At 37.8% G+C, this 25093-nt stretch overlaps 1 protein-coding gene across 1 annotated transcript in view; it reads right to left on the reverse strand.

Moving 5' to 3' along the window:
* The window catches only part of LOC150087017 (lysine-specific demethylase 4A-like), a 694533-nt gene that overhangs the window by 574925 nt on the left and 94515 nt on the right, over positions 1-25093 (reverse strand). The window lies entirely within an intron of this gene.

The following is a 25093-nucleotide window of genomic DNA, read 5'->3' on the forward strand; positions in this document are numbered from 1 at the left end:
CTGGGTGCCGCATCAACTGACTGAAGAGCAGATGACACGACGTGTGACTTGGTGGCGGGAGATGTTAAAAAAGTTTGATAAGGGACAATCTCGGTATGTGAACAACATCGTGACAGGTGACGAGACTTGGCTGTACTATTACGATCTGCCGACCAAGGCTCAAAACAAAGTTTGGGTCTTTGATGATGACGACACACCCGTAATTGTCAGAAAATCCCGATCTGTAAAGAAGAAAATGATAGCTGTATTTTTCAAATCGAGTGGAATCGTGGAACGTGTCGTTTTGGACACGCAGAAGACAGTCACAGCTAAGTGGTATACTGAACAATGCCTACCTAAAGTCATTGGATCTATGAAGAACCTGCGGCCAAAGTAAAGAATGGACACCTGGTACCTCCATCACGATAATGCCCCAGCTTACCGCGCCAAAGCCTGCACCGAATATTTGACCACGACAGGACTGAAACTTCTCGAGCACCCTCCCTACAGAGTCCAGACCTTGCTCCCTGCGACTTTGCACTGTTCCCGCATGTGAAAATGAAGCTAAAAGGGAGGCGGTTTTCCAGTGATGAGGACCTTCTACGGGCTTGGGACAACGAGTGTGCTTTACTCCCTAGTGAAACTTGGCAGAACTGGTTTAAAGATTGGTTTCGGAGGATGGAGAGGTGTATTGAATGTAGAGGAAATTACTTTGAAAAAAATAAATAAACAAAGCTGTATTGCAAAACTTTCCTAGTACCCTTTGTATAGCAATTTCGTCTGCTTTCCTTTCAATACCTTCATTACCAAGATGGCATGCAAATATTTGGAGACAAGGCTTAAAAATTTCCTCTACGTGAGAAAAAGGTTTCTTTTTTTTTCGCCAATACTAAAGCAATTTCATAAGGAAGCTTGTTTCATCGCCAAATCTTCACAACTTACTTTAGCAAATATATTTTGTCCTCTTCTGATTTCTTCCTTTTTCTTAGTCACATATTATTTTCGTAGCTCAGACCCAAGAACGAGCTTCATTTTTCCTTCTATGTTAGTCTGATGCTGTGATTTATAGTGTCTATTAAGATCATGTCTTTTATTATGTGAAAGAGTACTTTTACAAACAATGCAAAACGGTTTTCCTGATAAACTTGCTATAAATAATAACTCATTTTCCCACTGTTCATTAAATTCACGTTTAATATCACTTTCTGCTTTTCTTTTGCTCATTTTCTTTTGAACTGTGGTGGACAGAAGGAATAAAAAAAAAAAAAAAAAAAACAGAAAAGTACAAAACTCTTGAAGTCTAAATGTTGAAAAAGAACAAACAGATCACAAGTATGTACGTCCAGAATATCAATTGTAAACTGTCAAAAAATTTCGATGAACTGATGAGCAGACACAACCAGGGGTGGGGGCAAGCCCTCCCTACTATTTATTGAGTTGGCAAAATGCGATTTGGAAATACAATTGATGGAAATTTCTCATAGATGAAAATACCTCAAATTTATCATTTCATTGTTTCCTTTTAACTTGAAAGACAAAGGATCTATTTGTATATTCTCAGTCCCCTGAAAAAGTCACGTATTGCATTTATTTTCCCACTTGTGCATAGAGTCGGGCACCGGAGGCAACGGCCGTACAAAAGAATGGACAACTAGGTGCTCGATATATTTTCATAGCCATAGATCACTTACGGTCAAAATTCAGAAATGAATTTTTTTGGAGACTATTTAATTTATTTCTTTTGCTAAATTGAGGGGATTGACACGTTTATGTGCGTGTAAGTGGAAAGAAGGTGGTGAGTGTCTTAAGCCATATGCGGAAGGACCTGAAAGGAAAGGAAACAGAACCAAAGAATCGGCAATATGGGCACTTGAGAAATTTTTTAGTCTGTTTTCCGACCCACCTAACTCTGCCTCGACAGCATCAACAAATATTCTTGCACTGTTTCTATTTAAGTGTATCCAATCCCTGTAGAAGCAGTCTCTCCTGTTATCAAGCACAGACCAGGCTGAGAAAAATTCTACCCCTTGAACCTTGCGCAATCTCTCCAGGGCCGAATTGATCAACAAGGCTCTCATCATATACTCCCTCCTATCGTGTCTGGGCAGAATTGCAGACACTGTCACATTCAACCCTAACTCGTGACTTTTTTTCCAACGTTGACCTGTACTTGTTGAGTAAATCTGCAGATCTCTTACTCTTAATGTCATTAGTTCCAATGTGTACAACAATATCATATTTTGTGCCCTTAAAGATGATATGTGCTCTAAAATGTCATCAACTTTTGCCCCTGGCAGACATACCCTGGTCCTCTTCCACCTATTATTCTTGCATAGTATATTCCCAGTCTCCCTGCCAATAGTCACCAACAATAACTATTTCCTTTGAAACCAACGAATTCTGCCTTGGAGATTGCCCCTGCTTTGCCTGATGCACAGGAGTGAGCTCTGCCATTGAGCTGGGCAGCTGAGAGCTTGATGGGCCACTCATTAATTTCTTCAAGAGCATTTACCCTACACCTCAAGCTCTCACAGGCGCCCATCAGAACGCTGAGTTTGTGCCTAATTTCTTGACCTAGCACACACAAAGGCATCCTCCTTGGCTAGATATACCCAGGTCCTAGACATAACGTGGCCTCGACAATGCCGCCCCCCCCCCACATGCACACTATTCAGACTTCCTCCAGTCACTATCGGGCAGAGTAAAGGTAGCAAGATTATGCACTAGCTGATCCGGAAGCCTCTTAGAGAGTTATCAATAGGCTTGGTCGTATTAACTAGTGGCCGGCCTGCGAACACTGTTTTAGAGCTGTACCCTCGAAATGTAAGGAAGTTTGTATCTCACCATGATGTTCATCAACCTCAAAAGACATCAATCATACTGCATGAGGGAAGAGATGGGGGGGGTTTGACCAACACAGCTCTGGAGACTAAACATGGGTCTTACCACTTCAAGCCTCCAATAAGCAAAGTGGTGAGACTGCACTAGTTGATGAGTCATCTACCACCTAGTATTGAATGGTAACACGGGGGGGGGGGTCAGCATTCCTTCGTGTGGTGTGGGCACCACACCTCGACCCCTGCTTGCGTCGGTTCACACCTGGGTGGCCACCCACAGTGTTCTTGCGGATGGGGATTATACCCAGGATTACTAACAGGTCCATCATCGTGAAGGTGCAAGCAGAGAATTTGGCTGTTATAGACTGTCCGGACTTCGGCAACATTGGGTCCACTTGGCTTGAATGTCACCTGAATATCGATTCCATCCGATTTAGACTACCAGGTAGAAAGCAAGCAAGCACAGCTTGCTACCTGGGAGAGAATATCTGAGAGAATGTCTGCAACAGCCTCAAGGACCTCATGATGACTTTGGGCAGAGTACCTTAGTGTTAAATGTAATGTAATTTTGCACCAAGCTGTTCAAAAAATCTCTCATGATTGCGTGTATCAATAGGTTATGCCTAGAGAGGAAGGAAGTAAATGAAATAGTCAACAAGAGTTTAAAATATGAATTTGATAATATAAACCAGAGCTTTGGTGCTCAATACGTTCTATGTTAATTTCAATATTTGTAGAAGAATAAGAGAAATTTGCCTCGATATGATACGTAGAAAACTTCTGTATGATACTCTCGATAAATTAAAATGAATATAACATTAACGCAAAATGATTACAGTAGAAAATAAATTGTTTTCAATTTATATTTTACTGTAATTTAGTGAGCATTAACAACGACAATTGCTGATGCACGTCAATAAAAGAAATACAACAGAGACAAGTAACAAAAATCCACACCACATGAAAACACTGATTCTTCTCGCCCATACGGTATGGTGATGCATGTCAACAACAGAAATGCTTTTTTTTTTTTTTTTTTCATATTCTGATGGTGGCTGTCGCCCCCTAACTGGCACTTTTGTGGCCATACACTGCGAGACAATTTCATGAGAAAAACACAAAAAAGAAAATAATAATAAAAAACTAACTGCCAACTTGTATATGTCAGATATAGCATTCTGGAAGGCCCCTTTCTTTCTGCACACCTACTCGAAATCATCTGAATGATCCTTGCACTTGGTCAAGCTCATCACACTTCCACACTGCATAGATTTATATTCAGATGCAATCAATGACACTTAATTTTCCAAACGATACATTCTTGTGCTGATTGGCTCCATTGAGGTTGAACTGAGAGAGAGAGAGAAAAACAGAAAAAATAACAGCAATCAAAATAGCAAAAGGAGCAAATGAAGTATTCCTAATTGACAAATCAGATAGCTCAGGAGAGGGGTAGAGCAGTCACATCACTTTAATCAGGTGATATTTCTTAAATTTTTTTTCTGGGTGCTGCCACCCCTCGGAGACCTGGTTTTGTGGGAGCACCTGCCCCCACATCCCGAACAAACAAAACCAGACACCTTTCCTTTTTTTTATTGCGGCATTCCTAATCGGCCAATCAGATACAATCAAAAAGACAATGAAATATTAACACCATGTGGTTGGTTGGTTGGTTTAAAATTTTACTGGTGCAAGTGGCTATTATGCACCAAGAAAAAGGTAAAAATAGATTCTGGTAACTTTAAAAGTTGTTACCTGGTCAAAAGATTAGGTGTAAGTTTAAAAGGTGGTATATATTTTAAAAATATGAACCTTATTTTATATACATGTATATAAATTAGTAAGCTGTAAAAAATTAAAAAGAGCTGACACCTTGTCATTGTCAGATAAAATCTGACTGAGTGTACAAGGTTCAGTCAGATGGTTAAAAGCGGTAAAGTGCATATTTTTAAAATCTGGGCGCTCGATTAAAATATGTTTCAGGGATAAAACTGTATCACAGGACTTGCACATAGGAGGGTCATCAGCCCTCAGCAAGAAAGAATGTCTCACTTAATCTGCTTCCCGGTTAATCAAGAGTCTGCTGTATCAATTTTTGGCAATAGCTAAGGATCTCAAAGAAACAAAATTCGATCATTTTGCAAAAATATCCTGTTTTTGAATTTAATAGTGAGAACTATGTTTCTGAAACTGAGAAAGTTGTGGATGATTTTGAAACCAGATTCAGTGATTTTAAAACAATTGAAGACATTATTCATTATATTTCTTATCCATTTAATGTCGACTTAGATACGAAACAAATTGCAGAAAAAAAGAAGAAAAATCATTGAGATTTTTCGCATGGAGAAAATATTTCTTGAAAATGAAAATTATTACATTGAGAAACGATATCCTCCTAAAAGCCAGATCATCAGAAAAAGACTTTTAGAAATATGTTTGCCAAGAAACGTACTCAAATGTGAAAAAATTTTATGCAGTGAACTTTTAAATTCCTGTTTTGATTCTGCCTATCTATGTGAATCAGCCGTGTTCGTATTTGAAACAAAGATGAATAATTGCTGTATTCTTACAGACTTGCATACAGAAGATTCTTTACGGTTGGCCTTATCACAATATATCCCCGACACAAACTTCACATAAATTAAAAATTTAAATACGTATGAATTTAAAATAAGAATTCTGAATTGTATTTAATTTTAAAATTTATAAACAACATTTTTCAATATGTGTTGATTAACTTTTTTAGCCATGTGCCATGAAACTTTTGAGATAAAAAATGTAGATGGAATCATAAATTAAGTTTGTCACCCCTCCACTATAAGAATTTAGTCATTATTTTGGCTTGGCAGATCCATCAGTTGGCTTTCAAAGTGCTGAGGGCTTAGTTTTCTGTCTTAGTTTATCATTTTTTGGGAAAATATGGACGCTGTTCTGTGTAAATTTCTTCCCTGAAAAGAGTTCCAAGACAGAACTGGAACTCTTTGCAAAACTACAATTCTGCAAAAAACGCAAACCTCCTTTACATCAATGTCTATTTTTTCTTGTGAACTAAGAATCTCGGGATTCTTATTGTTTTCTCTAACAGGGTCTTTTGTTATAATGGAGCGGGAAGTATAGATATGGGAATGGCAACTGCTTGGTCCTACTGTGCAAGTTTTTGAAAGCTTGACAGGTAGCAGGCAATGGGAGTGAATGACTCTTTAGGTGGGACAGTCATTTCTGTTTGAGTTCTGATGGAACATTTCCCTGCTATCTTCTGAACATATGTTTGTATTTAAAAGTTTGGTCACTTTTCTTACCTCCTGATATGATATGTTCAGCTCTGCCTTAAATTTTTGTATTTCTTTTTCTCCTTTCCACCTCTGGCATGCTCATGAGTATGCCAGATGCTGTCCTTAGCATTCAACGCAGGTTGGATTTGTACCAGAATATATTTCACTGTTCTTTGCACTATACCAAGTATATGGAAGGAAACCACGATAAGCCATTTGCAAGTGTCCACATTAAACTTAAAGCATCTTAAAGGATCATACACATTAAACGAACTGTGCAGTTTAGATAGCTAGCTTCAATCGTTTATGAATTAAAAGTATGGATCAAGTGTCTAGTGGGAGCTATATTCCCATCTTTACTTACAAATATTCATTTTACAGCTGTCTCTCTTTGGCTTTTTAGTTCTGATCAGATTTCTTCCTCAGACAAATTTCTAGAAAACACCTCAGAGTAAGTTCAGTATCTTGTAGGGTGTTACTACAATCTATATTTCCCCAATGGATGTTGCATAGGGTTACGGGTTCGAATTCTGCCTCAGGCTTGGATATCACGATGGTGCCGCACTATCTAGTTGGATCTCACGGCCACAATACACGAAGGAAGCAGGAAAAAACTGGTTCCTTCGAGTATTGCTCACATCATACGATAAAAAAAAAAAAAAAAAAATCACTTTTGATCTCAACAAAGATGTCACCAGAATGAAACTTTTGTTTATTATTATTTGGTTTTTAGGAGACCATAGCAACTAAGGCCATATTGCTCTGGGGATATGCAGTGGTCATTCCCTGACCTTTCCGCATCCTCCGTATTTGTTAGTCAGGGGCCCAAACCCCAGTCTAATCAAGAAGCGTGTGCTATGCACTGCTGCTCCTGCCCACCTAGCTACGGAGGGCCCCAGAATGAAGCATTTGGCCAATCTGAGTGAATCTGCTAGCCATTCCAAGCCCTTCTGGATGAAGAACACCAACATTTTTCCTAGGCCTTTTTGGTGGAGGAGTATACAATCATGTATCAAGGTGCTGGATATGATGAATCCTGTACATTCAGGTCCCTGCACACAAAAAAACCAGTTATATTTATGTTCATCACTCAGCAAACAGAGCAAAAATTTTGCAGCAATTCACCTCATGTTTATTTCAGTTAAGAATGTATTGGCATGTACCATACAATAGGCTAGGGGTCACCAATTAGTTTTCATTGGCATCTGTATTAGAAAAAAATATCTTATTGCGGTCTGCATGCTTGAAATAAAATTAACAAATAATCTAATAAATATTAGGTGATATTTGTATTTATTTATGTAATTACTATAGATACAATGTTAAAATTTATGTACATATACATATTACCGTATTTCCCCATGTATGAGACACACCTTAATTTTGGGGCCCAAAATTTGAAAAAAAATGTATTGCATAAAGTTATTGAACTCAAGTTTTATTCATCATAAAATTCATACAACTCCTCATCACTGTCTTCATATATTGCCTCGTCCTCAGTTCCATCTATGGCATTTGAAATGCCACACTTCTTAAATGACTTGACAACGATCTCAATCTTGATATTATCCCAGGATCTTTTCACCCAGGTACAAACTTCTCCTATAGTTGGTTTCTTCACTCTTCCTGCTGGTGTCAAATTGTCCCCAGAAGACTTCATCCATTGGTTCCATTCGTCTCTCATGGCAGTTTTGAAGGGTTTGTTAATGCTGACATCAAGTGGTTGGAGCTGGGATGTCAAGCCTCCAGGTATAACGGCAAGTTTTGTTTTTTGCTCTGCAGAAATCTTCTTTGTGTTTTTTGTTGTGTGCCCTAAACTGATCAAGCACCAATAGGGCAGGTTTGTGTAAGAGCCCACCTGGTCGCCTGCTCCAAACTTTCTCAAACCAGATCTTCATCCCACCCTGATCCATCCAACCCTTGTCATGAACGTGGACAATCACTCCTCGAGGAATATCTTCTTTTGGCATAGGAGGCAGCTTGGTTCCGTCGGCACAACAAGCTAGAACAACTGTATAATGGCTCTTTTCATGTCCACTTGTCTTCACAGTTACAGTTGTCACCCCCTTCTTATCAAAGTTCTGTTACTTGTGATATCAAATTGAAGGGGGGACTTTGTCCATATTTGCAATCTGTCCCAACTCAAACTGATGTGTCTTCCAACATTGAATGACAAAACGATGAAATTCAAGGACCTTCTGCTCGTAGCTTTCAGGCAGGCATCTTTTGGGCAAGTCTGGTGCATGTACGCATGCTTAGTCCATTCCGTTTCATGAAACAAAAGCACCAATTGTGTCCTCCTTTGAAATCAGTAACTTCTTTTTCATCAGCAATTCTTCTTGCCTCATGCTGAACCATCTTTGTGGACACAGGAATTCCAATTGCCCTTTGCTCTTCAATTCCCTCTCTAAATCAGGCCATTTTGCTGACTTGCCTCTCATGGCCTTCTTCTGCCGTGGCGTTTTCAGTAGGGTTTCTTCTTCCCATAGCCAGTCTCGGATTGTTTTCTCAGTTGGAGGAGGACCAAACTTACATTCAGCAGTACGATTTCCATTCACTTTTGCAAACTGGATCACTTTTAACTTGAATTCAGCACTGTACGAAAATCTTTTCTGAGCCATTTCTGGGCAGAACGTGGAAAAACGTAACCTAATATACCGGTAACAAGTGCGAAACAATGAGCGCAAAGGCAACAAGTGTGAAAAGGCGGGAAATGCAAGTAAAAAAAATTTCTACAACCACTGTATAAGACGCACCCAGTTTTTAGACCCCAAATTTTTCGAAAAAAGGCGCGTCTTATACATGGGGAAATACGGTAATAAGAAAAATTAAATTTTTTCTAAAACTATTTTTGTAATTTATGTACATATACATATTTGAGAAAAATTAAATTTTTTTGTTACACAATTTTTGTAAAATCTGGAACAAACTTTGTACTTGATATTTGACATAAATTTCGCAGACGATCGTTCATTAGCCAAGGTCAAAACTTATTTTGGTTCATTTTTAAAAATGTTGATCTGAACAATGTACATAATTAAGTACACAGTTTCCTTATTTCAGGATACTTTTCACATTGCTCACAATTTCCTCAAAACTGTGACAAATCACTCATTTCATTCATTTTTTTCTTTCAAAACAAAACCTTGAAAATCAGTCATTTCTAATTGGAGTGCAGCTTTATTACTTTTAAACCATTTTGCTGCCTCATTAGACTATTCCCCATTTGGTTCAAGTGAAAATGGAACTATGAGGAGTTGTGTTAATTTTCCTATTTTTATTTTAAATATCCAACCCTCTTGTCGAATTCATATTTTAGTTCTAGAAAATTATTCCATTCATTTTTATCTAATTGTATATTAAGTTCATACATCAATACTTCTTCCATACATGAAAAGTGTAGCATCTCATTTAAATCAGAAGAAACTACGTAGCGTTTCTAAAGAAATGATTGTACAACTGATCGCAATTTAGAAATAACCTTTGGGGAGTTATTTCTATAATTTGGGGACTAACAGATTAAGCAGTAGCTGCTGGCAGAGGTGAAAGTGATTCTTGAACTGCTAATACTGAAATGCAATTGAGCAGCAGCCTGGAGAGCAAGGCAATGGGGATTTCCAGGACTGCTGGGAGTCATAGTGGAAAAAGTAAATATATGGGCTGTGTTAGGGTAACTAACAGTTAGAAACAGGTGCATGTATACATGCATTTGGTCCTTGAGGTTGTCACAGACATTCTCTCAGACATGCCAGACAAGATGTACTTGCTACCTGAAAGACTAAAATGCTAATGGAAAGCTGTTGTTTTTTGATATTCAGGTGAAATTCAAGTCAAGTGAACCCAATTTCGGCAAAGTCTGGACAGTCTGTGACAGCCAAATCCTCTGCTTGCACTTCACGATGGTGGGACTGTTAGTAATCCTGGGTATAAGCTCCATGCACAAGCACACTGTGGGTGACCACCCAGGTGTGAGCCAATGTAAGCAGGGGTCGAGGTGTGCCACCCGTCTGTGTTACCAGGCAATATTAGGTTTTAGATGACTCATCAACTGGGGCAATACCACCACTTTGCTCATTGGAGGCTAGAAGTGGTGGAAGCCATGTTTACGCTCCAGAGCTAAGTTCCGGTCAACCCTTCCCCATCTCTTCCAACATGCAGTATGACTCATGACTTTTGAGGTTATGATGAACATCATGGCAACATCCAATCTTCCTTACATTTCGAGGATACAGCTCGAAAATGGTGTTCAGAGGCCGGCTGCTAATTAGTACACCAGACTGAACCAACTGATAACTCTCTAGGAGGCTACTGGATCAGCTAGTGTATAATCTTGCTATCTCTACTCTGCCAGATAGTGACTATAGGGTTTGTTTGTTTGTATTGAGGTTTAGTGGCGCATGGACTACACGGGTCATAATGCACCAGTTCATATGGTGTGATGTGTTTCAGCTGTGACAGGAGACAGTCAAAGTAGTGTGTATTCGAGGGGCCGAGGCCACGTTATGTCAAGGATCTGGGTATATTCTTACCATGTGTATGCCATATCCATTTTTTTTAGCTGATACTGCATAAGCTTGCTTTCTTGCATCATATGCCTCTACTAAAGCTAATATTCTTACCATGTGTATGCCATACCCAAAAATTTCATTACTTCATACAGCATGTCCCTCCGCCCACTTTTTTTAACTATTGAATATACAATGAATTGTCAAACTAACAGAGGAAACTTCTCTGAGAAAAGACCCAAACCTCCAAAACACATCCAAGTTCATTTCACAATTATACACGATCTTAGTTCGAATCACAATGATGTCCATTTCCACTTACAGTCTGCAAAACCCCATGTACTTTTTCTCACAGAATCTCAGTTATCAGTTAATTCAACCACTGCTCATCTCAATTGCCCAAATTATTTGTTGTACGATTCCTTTTGCCTCAAAGGTGGTACTTGTGAATATGTCCGTTCCGATATTCCCTGTCAGAGACTTGGTAATTTGGAATCTCCTCTTTTTGATCATCTCTGGCTTAAAATCTCTCTACCTCATTGTGTAGAATTCATCTGTTGTCTCTACCATTCTCCCAACTCCCCTAATCACTTGGAACTCCTTGACTTCCTCTCTCTGCAACTTGACGTTCTCCAGTCCAACTTTCCTAACAGTGAGGTAATTTTCCTTGGTGATTTTACTGTTCACAACTCCAGCTGGCTTCCGTTTTCTGGTCACACAGCCCCAGCTGGTCAAGATGTTGAGGCTTTTGCAATTACTAATGACCTCACACACGGATTGTTCATTTACCTAAAAGAATACCGGCCAATCCTAACCATACAGCCAACGCACTTGATCTTTTTCTCACAAACAACCCTTCTAAGTACAGTCAGTCCTCGTATAACACGTGTTTACATTACACGAATTCGATCATACACGATTTATAAATAGGAGAACGATATCTTATATAACACGAACCGAATTCGCTTATGCACGATTCGCCTTTGTGTTTACAAGAAATGGCAGTCGAACGCGGAATCACCCCAACCGAATGCAACACGATAGGAATGAAGAGAAGATTCCGAAAATGTATTTATGTGTTTTATATCAGTGAAGGGGAAACACATTTCACCATAATAACGTAAAAATCAACACAATTCCAACTATCGGTATAATCACAAATGCAATTAGATCGAGTTTACTACCAGTTTATAACAGATTCCACTAGCAGAAACGCAACTGGAAATTGTTTTTATTGTTTTATGGTAGTAACCCCTAGAAATGTGCTTTAGTAAAATATGAGGTGTTAATAGTGGCCTTTACGGTGTTGTTTATTCAGTTGCTACACGTGAGCAGCTTTGTTTATGTGTATCAAGCGTTCCTCCTCGTTTTGTAATTGTGCTTTATTCCCTAAAAATGAGTAAAATACTTAAAAGGTGTGAAAAGGAAGCGTCCTAGTGAAGACACTGCAGATTCAGAGAGAAAAAGAAAAGCAATATCGATAAACAGAGGCGGACTGGGTCAAAAATTCTTACCCGGGAAAATTTGTAGTGGCCTCATACTAGTGTTTACGGCCAAAATCACACAGGCCACCGGGGTTTCCCCGGTAAGGCTTATGGCCAGTCTGCCTCTGTCGATAGAGAAAAAATATGAAATTGTGAAACGCTTTCAGCGAAATGAAAGACCATGATATTGCACGCGCTACGGACCTAAATGAGGCAACGTCGAGAATTACAAACAATGCAGAGAAAATAAAAACAACTTTATTGGAGTAACAACTCAAAGTGTAATTAAAATTCATTAGATTAAGACACAAAGAATTGGAAGAGATGCAACAGCTGTCAACTGTTTGGATAGAAAATCAAACAAAAAACAAGTTTGCTTACGATAGAAGCAAAAGCATTAGCAATATTTTATTACGTAATAGTCGTAATAAAATACGTAAGTATTTTTATACGATTATTTATTGTGTTTGGTAATGTTTTGGTTACAAATGTGTGTTCATTCGTGGGTGGTCGGAACCTAACCCCATTTTTCCCATAGGGCCTGTTGTTCATATTGCACGATTTTGCAATGCACGAGGGTTTCTAGGAACACAACTATCGTGCTATACGAGGACTGACTGTACATGGTTGAAGTGAGTGGTCCTTTAGGCACATCAGATCACAACTTTGTGATTGTCTCTTCTCCAAAGGAGCCTTTATCTCATGGCTATTCCCAACCTGGTATTGTTTAGCATTACAAGAATGCAAAATGGGATGACGTGCAAGATTAATTTTCTTCATTTCCTTGGTCAGATTACCGTTTCAAAACATCTGATGTTAATGTTTCTCAGATCGTGTCACTGAAATTATTCTTGTAGGAATGGAAACCTTCATTCCACACTCCACTTTAAAATCTCATCCTTTATCTAAACCTTGGTTTTCCAATAAATGTGCTAAGGCTGTTCAAGCGAAGAACATTGCATATCGCAATTGGCTTGTTTCCAATTCTTCAGTCTCATTTTCTGCTTACACCAAAACTCGCAACAACTGTAAACCAGTTATTAATCAGTTCAAACTAGATTTTGAACAGGCTAAGAGAAGAAAACTTGCTTCTTGCCCTAATGGTAACCGAGCATTCTGGTTTCTTGCCAAAGCTATTGGCAGCAACTTTTGCCCATCTCTGCTCCCACCTCTGTTAAAACCAAATGGTTCTGTTGTCAGCCAAGCATAAAGCTGACCTGCAAGCATCCCATTTTTCTACCAACTCATGTATTAATGATCATGGTAAAACACATCCCACCATTCCCAACACGTTCCATTCACTGCCTCCTGTGGTCTTCCATCAAATGGATGTCAGAAGGATTTTGGCGAATCTCGATGCTAAGAAAGCTCCAGGAACTGATGGTATTTCTCCACTTGTTTTCAAAACCTGTGCTCCTGAACTTACACCTGCTCTTTTCTGCCTTTTTTTTTTCACTTTCTTATTCCAAAGGTGTTTTTCCTTCTGCTTAGAAATTTGCTCATATTCAGCCAGTTCCTAAAAAGGGTGACAAATTCCTCCATTCCAATTATCGTCCCATTGCAATTACTTCTACTCTTTCTAAAGCAATGGAGTAATCAATTAACTGTGAACTCTTAAACTACCTAGAAACCTTCCATCTGATCATCTGATATGGATTCCGTCAGTGTCGATCCCCTAGTGATATTCTGGCTTATGTTACCCATTTATGGACAAACCCAATGGAAAAGTTCGGTGAAACACAAGCAGTTGCTCTTGACATCTCAAAGGCTTTTGATCGTGTTTGGCATAAAGATCTAAACAAGCTTCCATCTTATGGTTTGCCAACTGTTTTTGGTAATTGGTTATCCAGTTTTCTCTCTGATCACTCACTGAGGGTGATGGTAGATGGCTCTCTGTCTTCTAACTTCTCCACTAATGCTGGTGTTCCCCGAGGTTCAGTTCTTTCCCCCACTCTTTAGCTCTTGTATATTAATGACATTCTTCCATTGACTGCAAATCCTATCCAAAGTTTTGCCGATAACAGCACATTGCATTCCACTTTCCATTTTGAAAAACCTTGCTCTGCTCAGTCTGCTTCAACTTCTCGAATAAAAAAAACAGGTAAACTGCAGCCATTATCAACCCACTGCAGGATGAAAGCCTCCTCTACAATTCATGTTGAGGGAAATGGACCATAATCTGCCACGCTGGTCCAGTGCGGGTTGGCAGATCGACTGTATTTAGCAGTCAGGGGCTTGAACCCTGGTCTACTAGAGGTGTGTGTGCTACTGCACTCCGGCTCTTAACCACTCGGCTACAGAAACCAACATCTCGAATATCTGCTACCAATTCCTTAAATGCCGATATCAAGGTAATTCTCCAGTGGGGCAAAGACAACTTTAGTTAATTTCAATCCTTCTAAAACTCAGTCTCATCTTATATCTCGCAAAAAGAATTCTTCTGCTCCTTTGCTTATCTTTGGTGACACTCCCATTTCTAGGCAAAATGATATATCTCTTATAGGGATTACCCTGACTTCTAAGCTTTCTTTCTCTTTGCACAAACACATTACAAATATTGCTTCCTCTACATCTAAAAAACTTGGTTTTTTCTTTTGATCTCAGCATTACTTTTCTTCCAAACAGCTGTTCACTCTGTATAAATAACAAATCCGACCTACCATGGAATATTGTTCCCACATCTGGGGTGGTGCCCCCAAAACTTCTCTAAGGCTTCTAAATTCTATTCCGAAGAGGGCAATTAGATTAATTAATGATTCCTCTCTAACAGTCTCTCTCCACTCGAAGTCTTATAGGCGTACTGTTTCTGCTGGCCGCCTTTTCTACAGATACTTCCATTGGGAATGTTCTTCTGAATTGGCTTCTATAATTCCAACTCTCTCTCTCTCTCTTTCAAAACAGTTTGAACACCTACCGCCACCAGCCAACATCCATTTACTGTCCAACTACAAATTCACAGAACCAACTTTTCATCTTCTTTCTTTATTCGTTCTACTGCCGTTTTCTGGAACAACCTTCCTTCATACGTATTTCCTGAAAATTAGTCTACAGAAGTTAAAGTCTAATGTCAACAAATATCTTCTTTCATCTTCTCAACCTCCAAGCAAAGCACGGCACTAAGTACTATAGGTTCTAATACCTCTCGTGTTTGGGAATTTCATAAAAAAAAAAAAAAAAAAAAAAAAAAAATTCATCAAATTAATAAATTTGATGAGCTTGAAGTGCTAGTCAAGACATCAAAGGCAGATGGGATATTGTTGGGATGTCAGTGACGTCATGTCACACAGACATAAGCAGTGCAGAATTGGAATTCAGAGAGTACAACTTGTACAGAAAGGATAGACAGGACAGGAAGGGAGGAGGGGTTATGCTGTTAGTTAAGTTAGTTAGTTATTTGGTTTTTAGGAGCATTAGCAACTAAGGCCATATTGCTCCGGGATATGCGGTGGTCATTCCCTGACCTTTCCACATCCTCCGTATTTGGTGGTGACGGGCTCGAACCGCGGTCTAATCAAGAAGCATGTGCTATGCACTGCTGCTCCTTCCCACCTGGCTATGGAGGCACCGCTGTTAGTTAAGAAACACATAATCTCTAAGGAAGTGCATCAAATTAATGTGGGTGGACAATGCAATGTCGATTCTGTGGTGTGACATAAGCACTGGGAAAGGAAAAATGAGAATAGGTGTGTGTTATAGGTCTAGTGAATCTGATGAGTATAATGAACAATTGTGCAGAGAAATAGAGTGGGCCAGTAAATCAGAGTGTCTTATAATGGAGGATTTTAATTTCTCAGAGATTGAATGGAATTTGTGGGTTGCTCACTCACACACTAGCAAGGCTTTTGTGGATGATTGGATGATTGTTTATTTAGAGCAGCATGTTTGGGAGGCAACTAGAAGGAGTAATACTCTTGATATGATTATCAATGGTGATTCTTCATGCATTAAGAATCTAAAGTTAAAGGAACCACTAGGTGGCAGTGATCACAGTGTGCTGAAGTCGGATTTATTCAAAGAGGTAACAACCATCAGGGGTATAAAGGGAAGGGTTTTTGCTTTCATAAAAGTGACTACGGTGGTCTGAGACAGTATTTAAATTCTATACAGTGTGACCAACTGATGATGTTATCAACAGCAAATTTTAAATGGCAAGCACTCAAAGAAATAATCTTAGTAGGCTTTCATACCAACTAAGAAATACTCTTCAAGATTTAGGCCTAAATGGATGTCAGATGAACTAATTACACATGTGGCAGAGAAGAAAAATGCATGGGATACATATAAATTAACAGGTGACACTGAAGGCTATGACATATATAAGCTGGTCTGTAACCAAGTCACAAAGGAGGTTAGGCAGGCAAAGGCAGATTACGAGAAATCTTTGGCAAAGCTGCAAAGAAACACAGCAAAGATTCTTTACTTATTTAAACTCTAGAAGGAAGGGGATGAATCACATTGGTCCACTTGATATCGATGGTTGAACTATTTATTGATGATCCTGCTCAGGTAGCTAACAAACTAAATGAATATTTTGCATCTATATTAACACATGAGGCGTTATTCAGGGAGGGAAATGCCAGAGGTGTATTAAACTCTGGCAGTAAGCTAGCTTGTTTGTTTGTTATTTTGTTTTTAGGAGGATTAGCAACTAAGGCCATATTGCTCAGGGAATATGCGGTGGTCATTTCTTGACCTTTCCACATCCTCCATATTTGGTGGTCACGGGCTTGAACCCCGGTCTAATCAAGAAGCATGTGCTATGCACTGCTGCTCCTGCCCACCTGCCTCAGTAAGCTAAATAATCTTGTAATAACTGAGAGTAAAGTGAAGAAGAAATTGTTGAAGATAAACATAAGAAAGGTGCCTGGGGTGGATGGAATCTATCCAGTTATATTAAAGGAGGCAGCAAAGAAAGTAAGCAAACCCTTAGCCTAATTATGAGAGCTTCCTTGGACTCAGGGGAGGTACCCATAGACTGGAGGTGTGCAAACGTGACTCCAATCCACACATGAAGATCAAAGGGAGACAGGTAATTAGACCTATTAGTTTAACTTCTGTTCCAGGGAACAAAAGTTAAACTAACAGGATCTGGTTAAAGAAGCATTGCAGGATCATCTAGACAAGACTTCAGTTATACCTCAGACACAGCATGGGTTTCTTAAGGGAAAGTCTTGTCTGACCAATTGGATTGGATACTATGATGTAATCACAAAGGAACTGGATGCAAAGAATAATTTTGATATCATATATTTGGATCTTAGAAAGGCTTTTGATACTATTGCACAGGGAAGACTGCTGCATAAATTGAAGCAGTGTGGCATTAGAGGCAAATTGCTGCTATGGATAAAGGGATGGATGAGTGGGAGAAGGCAGAGTGGTAATCAATGGACACTGCGGGCGCCTCCGTAGCCAGGTGGGAAGGAGCAGCAGTGCGTAGCACACGCTTCTTGATTAGACCGGGGTTCGAGCCCGTCACCACCAAATACGGAGGATGCGGAAAGGTCATGGATGACCACCGCATATCCCGGAGCAATATGGCCTTAGTTGCTAATGCTCCTAAAAACTAAAAAACTAAACAACAAATAACAATGGACACTGCTCTTCATGAACTAATGTTATTAGTGGAGTCCCACAGGGTTCATTGTTGTTTTCTGTATTCGTTAATGATATTGATGATGGTATATCAGGCTTAATGTCCAAATTTGCAGACAATACAAAGGTCGGCAGGGTTGTTAATGACACTAATGACAGTACGCTGCTGCAACAGGATCTAGAGTTGAGCAGATGGGCTGAGAGGTGGCAACTGAAGTCTAACACTGACAAATGTAAAGTACTCTATATGGGAAGCAGTAACACCAGAGTAATGTATCAACTGTGTGGTACTACACTAACAGTGGTAGAGAGTCAAAAGGACCTGGGGTAATTGTGCAGGCAGATATGAAGTTTTCTGAGGAGTGCAGACAGTCTGCAAGAGTAGCTCATGGTGTCTTGTCAGTGATATACAGGAATTTTTCTAGCAGGGATAAGGAGGTTATTATCCCATTGTATAAGGCAGGTGTGTCAAACTCATTTCTGTCATGGGCCATTTTGTGTGATGGTATGATTTTTGCGGGCCGCATAAAATTTTCTTAAATATTATATATTGATTCAGGATTCAGTAGCATAATCAGGATAATTAAAACTCATATGTAATTAACATTTAAATTTTTATTCAGATCTACAGAATACAAGTAATTTAGAATTTAGTATGTATAGTGAAGAAGTGGGAGTAAAGTGGCAGTTGATGAACTGGTAACCAAAGAGCGCAAGGCAGCCAAAGTAACACACCTCTATTAGTTACAATTTATTAGGAAACTGCTAAAAAGACTGAAGATGGATTTTGTAACAATAACATTTTCCGAAACGTTTCCTAATAAATTGTAACTAATAGAGGTGTGTTACTTTGGCTGCCTTGTGCTCCTTTGGTTTTAGTATATATAATTGTAATATTATTATTTTTATTTAAAAATTAAATATTCAATATATTTATGAAAATAATTAATTTGTTTTCCCGGAAACCTGCCAGCATTTACTCCCTACTAGTTTTTCAACATCAGGAGTCAAAGACTGGGAACATACAATTTTCAGTATGTCGGAAAGATGTTTATCTGTCAATCTCGATCTATGCACCGTTTTATTTAATTTCATACATGAAAATAATTGCTCGCATAAGTATGTACTCCCAAAGTAGCACATAATTTGCGCAGCAAACTTTTTAATTTCCGGGTATTTTTCACCTAAGTAAGAATATATTTTTGGAATTCCTACTTCTCGACATTTATCTTTCAAAAATGAATCATTTTGGAAATCAATTAATTCCAGTTGAATCAAAGTGGGAGCTTTTTCGATTTCAAATGAAAAAGGTCGAACAAAAAGAGAAAACATATCTTCTAACTCTTTAAAATCATTAATACGCTTATTGAATTCATTTTTGATTTCCTCAATTTTGTCACAATATTGTGAGAAAGAGTAATTTTGATTTTGTTTTTAACTGCTCACAAGTAGAAAAATGGATCAAAACGTCTTTTTTTAAATGATTTTTAAACAACGTTAGTTTTTGTACAAAACTTGCTATTGCGTCATACATGTTTGTTATTACCTTATTTTTACCTTGCAATGAAATATTAAGGTTATTGAGGTGGCTTGTAATATCAATTAAAAATGCCAAATCCTTAATCCACAAAGGATTTTTTATAACTATTTTAATTTTTCATTTCAAGAAAAACTGTTATTTCCTCCAAAAAGCATATAAAATCTCTTTAAAACTTTGTGGCATGATAACCATCGAACTTCTGTATAATAAGGAAGATCGTCAAACTCAGATTCTAAATCTTTAAGAAGAGAAGTAAATTGCCGATGGTTGAGTGCTCTCGATCGAATAAAGTTGATTGTTTTGTTACTGTTTTCAATACATCGTCCATTTTTAATAGTTTTAAACACAAAACTTGTTGAATAAAGCAGTGGACAGCCATGGTTTTCAGTTTATCTGGGTACTCAGCTTGTCATTTTCTAATCAATTTTGACACAAATCCTCGATTTTCACCTGTCACTGATTTAGCACCGTCGGTTATTACAGACACAAGTCTGTCAAGTGGAAGCTTACACTTTTCTAAAATGCTCCACACAGCAGCAAAAATATCTTCGCCAGTCATAGTTCCAAGAAGAGGGATAACTTCCAACAATTCTTCGGTGATCCTCATGTTATTATCACAACCGCGAAAAAATACAGCAACTTGAGCAACATCTCGTATATCTGTACTTTCATCAATCACAATTGAAAAGAACAAGACTTCTATAGATATATCCTGTAGTTGTGAACTGATGTTATCTACCATTTCGCTAATTCTCTCTACCACTGTATTTCTTGATAATGATTGCACTTTTTCAGGACAGACGATTTCAGCTGCTTTTATCATACATTCTTAAATTAACGAACCATCTGTGAACGATTTTGAACGTTTTGCTAACAAATAGCTTATTTTGTAACTTGCTCTTACTACTGATTCATTAGTTTTCATGAATTTTCTAAATTCTTGTTGTTTTCAAAAATAGTTCAGCTCCCACTTTTCTTGGAATTTTCTTCTCTTGTTATCAATTTTTCTTTTCTTGACTGGTGTTGAAAGCGACATTTTCTATATAAATTCTATAGTTGAAATTAAAATTACAAAATTAAAAAAACGATTACTTAGGTATTTGTTAAATTATAGATAGCAAACACAACGCACACAACACAACAGATCCCGACAAAGAAACTAGTATGAATGAAGTAGTTTTTCAATAAAATTATAAAAAAACGCTGCACTTGCAATATTGTAATATTAGTTTAAATGTAAAAGAAATTTAGATTAAGATTTCTCCATTTAAAAAATATTTAAAAAAATAAAATGTAACTCTTTCATTTTTAAAGAAAGAAACTAAAAAGTTAATGTTATTTAAAGATAATAATTTCAATTTTCATTCATCTGAAATTACTATTTATATTTTTAGTTCTTTCTAATCAAGGTTCCATCGATCCAGTCCTTTTTTTTTAATTATTATCAATTAAAATGATTATTTTTATATTTATTACAGAGGTTTTTTAATCCTTATATTATAGAATTATAAACAGGTACTTTTTAATTGTGTATTTTAACATTTTATTTTTGGGCATCACGGGCCACAAAAATTTTGTCACGGGCCGCCACTTTGACACCCTAGGTATAAGGCGATGGTCAGGCCATGCCTTGAGTACTGTATAGGTCTGGAGGCCTCATTTTAAGAAGGATGTAGAGCTGTTGGAATGAGTACAGAGAAGGGCAACAAGATTAGTGAATGGAACAAATGGTTGCTCTTACAAAGGAAGGCTTAAGTTTTGCAAATTATAGTTGTTTGTTTGTTATTTGGTTTTTAGGAGCATTAGCAACTAAGGCCATATTGCTCCGGGATATGCGGTGGTCATTCCCTGACCTTTCCGCATCCTTCGTATTTGGTGGTGACGGGCTCGAACCCCGGTCTATTCAAGAAGCGTGTGCTACGCACTGCTGCTCCTTCCCACCTGGCTACAGAGGCGCCTTTGCAAATTATAGTGCCTGGAGACTAGGCACCTGCGAGGTGATCTGATTGAGGTGTATAAAGCCTTGAATGGTTTGAGCATGCTCAATTCTGATGGGATTCTTCCTCTTGCTCAAAATAATCACCTGAGAGGACTAATTCAAATTGAGGAAAGACAGTTGTAGGATAGATGTGTGGAAGTTTGCCTTTAGCCAGCGGGTGGTTGATTGCTGGAACAAACTTCCGTCTGTCGTTGTAGAAATTGATAGCTTAAACAGATTGAAGGTAGAACTAGACAAACATTTGTAGCAAGCGGATGGATGAAATGAGAAGTGTGTGTGTTTTGGCTCACGCTATATAAGCTTGCTTTCTTGCATCATGTTGATCCAAACATTGTATGTAATTAAGTACACAGTTTTCTTATTTCAGGATACTTTCTACATTGCAAGAAATGCAGAAACACTAATATTTTCCCCCAAAAATAATTTCCCCAAAACTGTGGCAAATCACTCAATTCATTCATTTTTTTCTTTCAAAACAAAATCTTCTTGAAAATCAGTCATTTCTAATTGCAGTGCAGCTTTGTTACTTTTAAACCATTTTGCTGCCTCAGTCTATTCCCCATTTGGTTCAAGTGAAAATGGACATATGAGGAGTTGTGTTCATTTTCCTTTTTTTTTTTAAAGTCTGCAAACCTTTCGTCAAAATTATTGCATTCGCTTTTATCTAACTGTATATTACGTTCTCCCGTCAATACTTCTTTCATACACGAAAAGTGTGGCATCTTATTTAAATCAGGCAAAACTATGTAAAGTTTCTTAAGAAATGATTGTACAACTGATTGCAATTTAGAAATAACCTTGTCCTTTCCTTGTAATTTCTGGTTTAAATTGTTCAAATGTGCATATATGTCAGTTGAGAAGGGAATAGTAAATAAATTTGTATCTTCAAGAAAAATTATATGACTTTTTGCTGCTGGAATTGTGGAAATAGCAAGAAATGATTTTACTTCTTTCTGAATTGATCACAGCATTCGTAAAACATCACCCCTGCTAAGCCAGCATACATTATTGTAGAGAAGCATACCTTCAACTTCCTGAAGAAACAATTTGAATTGGTGATGATGAAGTGAAGATGCAGATCAAGTAAAATTAATCATCTTTAACTTTTTGCATTACGTCTTCAAAATTTTTAATAAGTTTACAACATGTGACCATGTTAACAGAGATAGGGGAAATTTAATGAAAGGTGTAGATGACATCTTGTCTGCAAAACAACAAACGACTTCTTGTCAGGGTAAAGGGATATCACAACACAGCTTGACCAGAGCCTACTGTTCATGTCAGGAATACGGATTAATCAATGGCTAAGGACACAGAAAGTAGCTGACCAGCGCAACTTCTCAGTATGTGGGAAAGGTGGTTGCATAGGTTTTACAGGCACTACTAAATTACAGAACAGTAACCACTTTAACTCTTAATTAGGGCTTTCTAATTGCCTAAGGCCATCAGTGCTAACAATGCGTACCAAGTTAACTAACTCTCTCTCTCTCTCTCTCTCTCTCTCTCTCTCTCTCTCTCTCTCTCTCTCTCTCTCTCTCTCTCTCTCTCGTAATGCATTCGTTATATGGAAATTTTCTTTGTTCTACAGAAACAATTTTAAATGTAATTACCCAGGGAAATTCAAAAAGCTTCACTAAATAGAAAAATTCACTATAAAGAATTTGTTAAACAGAAGTCCGACTGTATATTTAAATTAATGAGTTAGGTTCATTTACCTTGCGGTCCAGATGTGGACACTGGTCCGCTAATTTGTTACCCCTGCAATAGGCCCAAAATGTTGAAATTATCATTAATCTTATGCCGCCTATCATCATGATGACTTGATGCACTCTTTCAATGTTTTTCTCGGTTTGGCTGGACGATCAACAATGTGAACAATCAAAATCCAGTGCCTACAAAACCAGGTGGGCAAGAGCAGCAGTGCGTAGTACACGCTTCTTGATTAGACTGGGATTCGAACCTATGACCACCAAATACAGAGGATACGAAAAAGTCAGGAAATGACCACTGCATATCCCCGGAGCAATATGGCCTTAGTTGCTAATGCTCCTAAAAACCAAATAACAAACTCAAAATCCTCGACTGAAGTTTGTCTTTCCCCCCCCCCCAGAAAAGTTGGTATTATACCCATAGCATCATCACCAAATACCTTCCTAAAAAGCATTTTGTAAGACTCCCTCCAAAGCTGTTTTACAAAATTTACGACAAACTCTGATGCTTGCTGTTTCTTAATGTGTGCCACCTTACCAGTTACAAAAATTGCAAAGACACACTTAAACACCAACTGCACAGTGTCCTATTCATGCAAAACTCTCCACACTAACTCACAATGAATTAGTTCAGTAGTATCTAATGGCACTGCTATACAACTTGTGGTTGTATAGCACACACCACACAGCCAGTCTGGAATCTGCTGGCTTGCACCTCTTACATTTGGAGAAAACAGAATGCACAGAAAATAAATCACATCTTGGGTAGACTGTATGTTCCCAATATTTTCTTCAGCAACATGCTATTAGAAGAATTAACACATATTAGTAAAATCAGTCAGGATACAAGGGCAGAATTCACATTAAACGTGGAGATGACCAAAACTAAAAGAGCATTGAAACCACCACGTAGTAATTACATGCTTGGCATAAAATGTGTTTTGCAATAAAGATGAGCACAATCAATGAACAGTAGTTCTGAAGCTCATATTGACAAATTCAATAAGTCCATATTTGAATTCTGGATCATAAGTGGAAATCTCATGTGCCAAGGTTGCTCATAAAATGAATGAAGATGATCCTGATCACCAAGTTAAGTTTTGTAAGTGATTTAAAGCAAATATGAATAAGGACAAGATTTCTCACAAGATTGCTTGGTTGGATGGGGCAACATTCAAACTGAGTGATATAGTCAACTGACATAACTGTGTACACCTGATAATCCAAACATTCATACAGAGATGGCAGTAAATTGCATCCAAGGTAATCAAAGGTATGCTGGAGCATACTTTTTTTTAGAATGTTGGAGTTACCAGTGACATGTGCCTCCACATGCTTGACCTGGCAGTGGTCATGCAGGACCTGTCAAGCCCCTTGCAAAAAAAAAAAATTTTTTTTTTACACATTGTTGGCTCAAGATGAAACTATTTTTACCTTCCTAAATATCGACTTGTTTTACTCGAGTTGTTTCTGAAGATATCTTACAGTTTTCACAAAATTAGGCAAAATGCAATATTTTGATTTCATGTTAAACAACTGCTGTTCTAGTTAAAAATAACTCAGTTACACTCCCTAATGATAAATATTGCACTAGTTCAACCTTGGGAGAATTTTTAGGGCATCTGATACATAACTAACATAAATGCAGATGCGCAGGATCTTGGGGGTCTCACTCCAATATTTTGATTGTGTGCCACATGTTTGCAGTTATAGTTCAATATAACACACTTACATTTTCTAACTCTCAATATTACATCATCTCATTACTTGAGAGGAATATTTTAGGGCTTCTGATGAGAAATTAGCTGAAAAATACATGAACTCTCAAAAGGGTGGCTCCCTGCAACTCTTTTTGAAATAATTTTTATACAGAGCTTTATAAACTGAATAAGTAACAAGTAATAAATAACAAGTTCTTCAGTTTTTTTTTTTACACATATATAATAAACATCGCATTCTTTAGTCTCCTGCAGCAAAAATGAGTGGTGATTGATTTCATGTTTTTATTTTATGGTTGTAACATTTTCCTCCATCAGAATTAATAGAAGTTGCTACAAATTTCTGCTTACATAAATACAACCTTTTTGTTTTGTTTTTTTTTTTTTTTCATTTAGAGCAAAATTTTTTTTTTTTAAATAGCACGACATCCTTTAAATATTGAACTTTTTATTAAAAA

This window comes from Mastigoproctus giganteus, chromosome 4 (genome assembly GCF_048544385.1).
Source record: "Mastigoproctus giganteus isolate SK-2022 chromosome 4, ASM4854438v1, whole genome shotgun sequence".
Lineage (NCBI taxonomy): Eukaryota > Metazoa > Arthropoda > Arachnida > Uropygi > Thelyphonidae > Mastigoproctus > Mastigoproctus giganteus.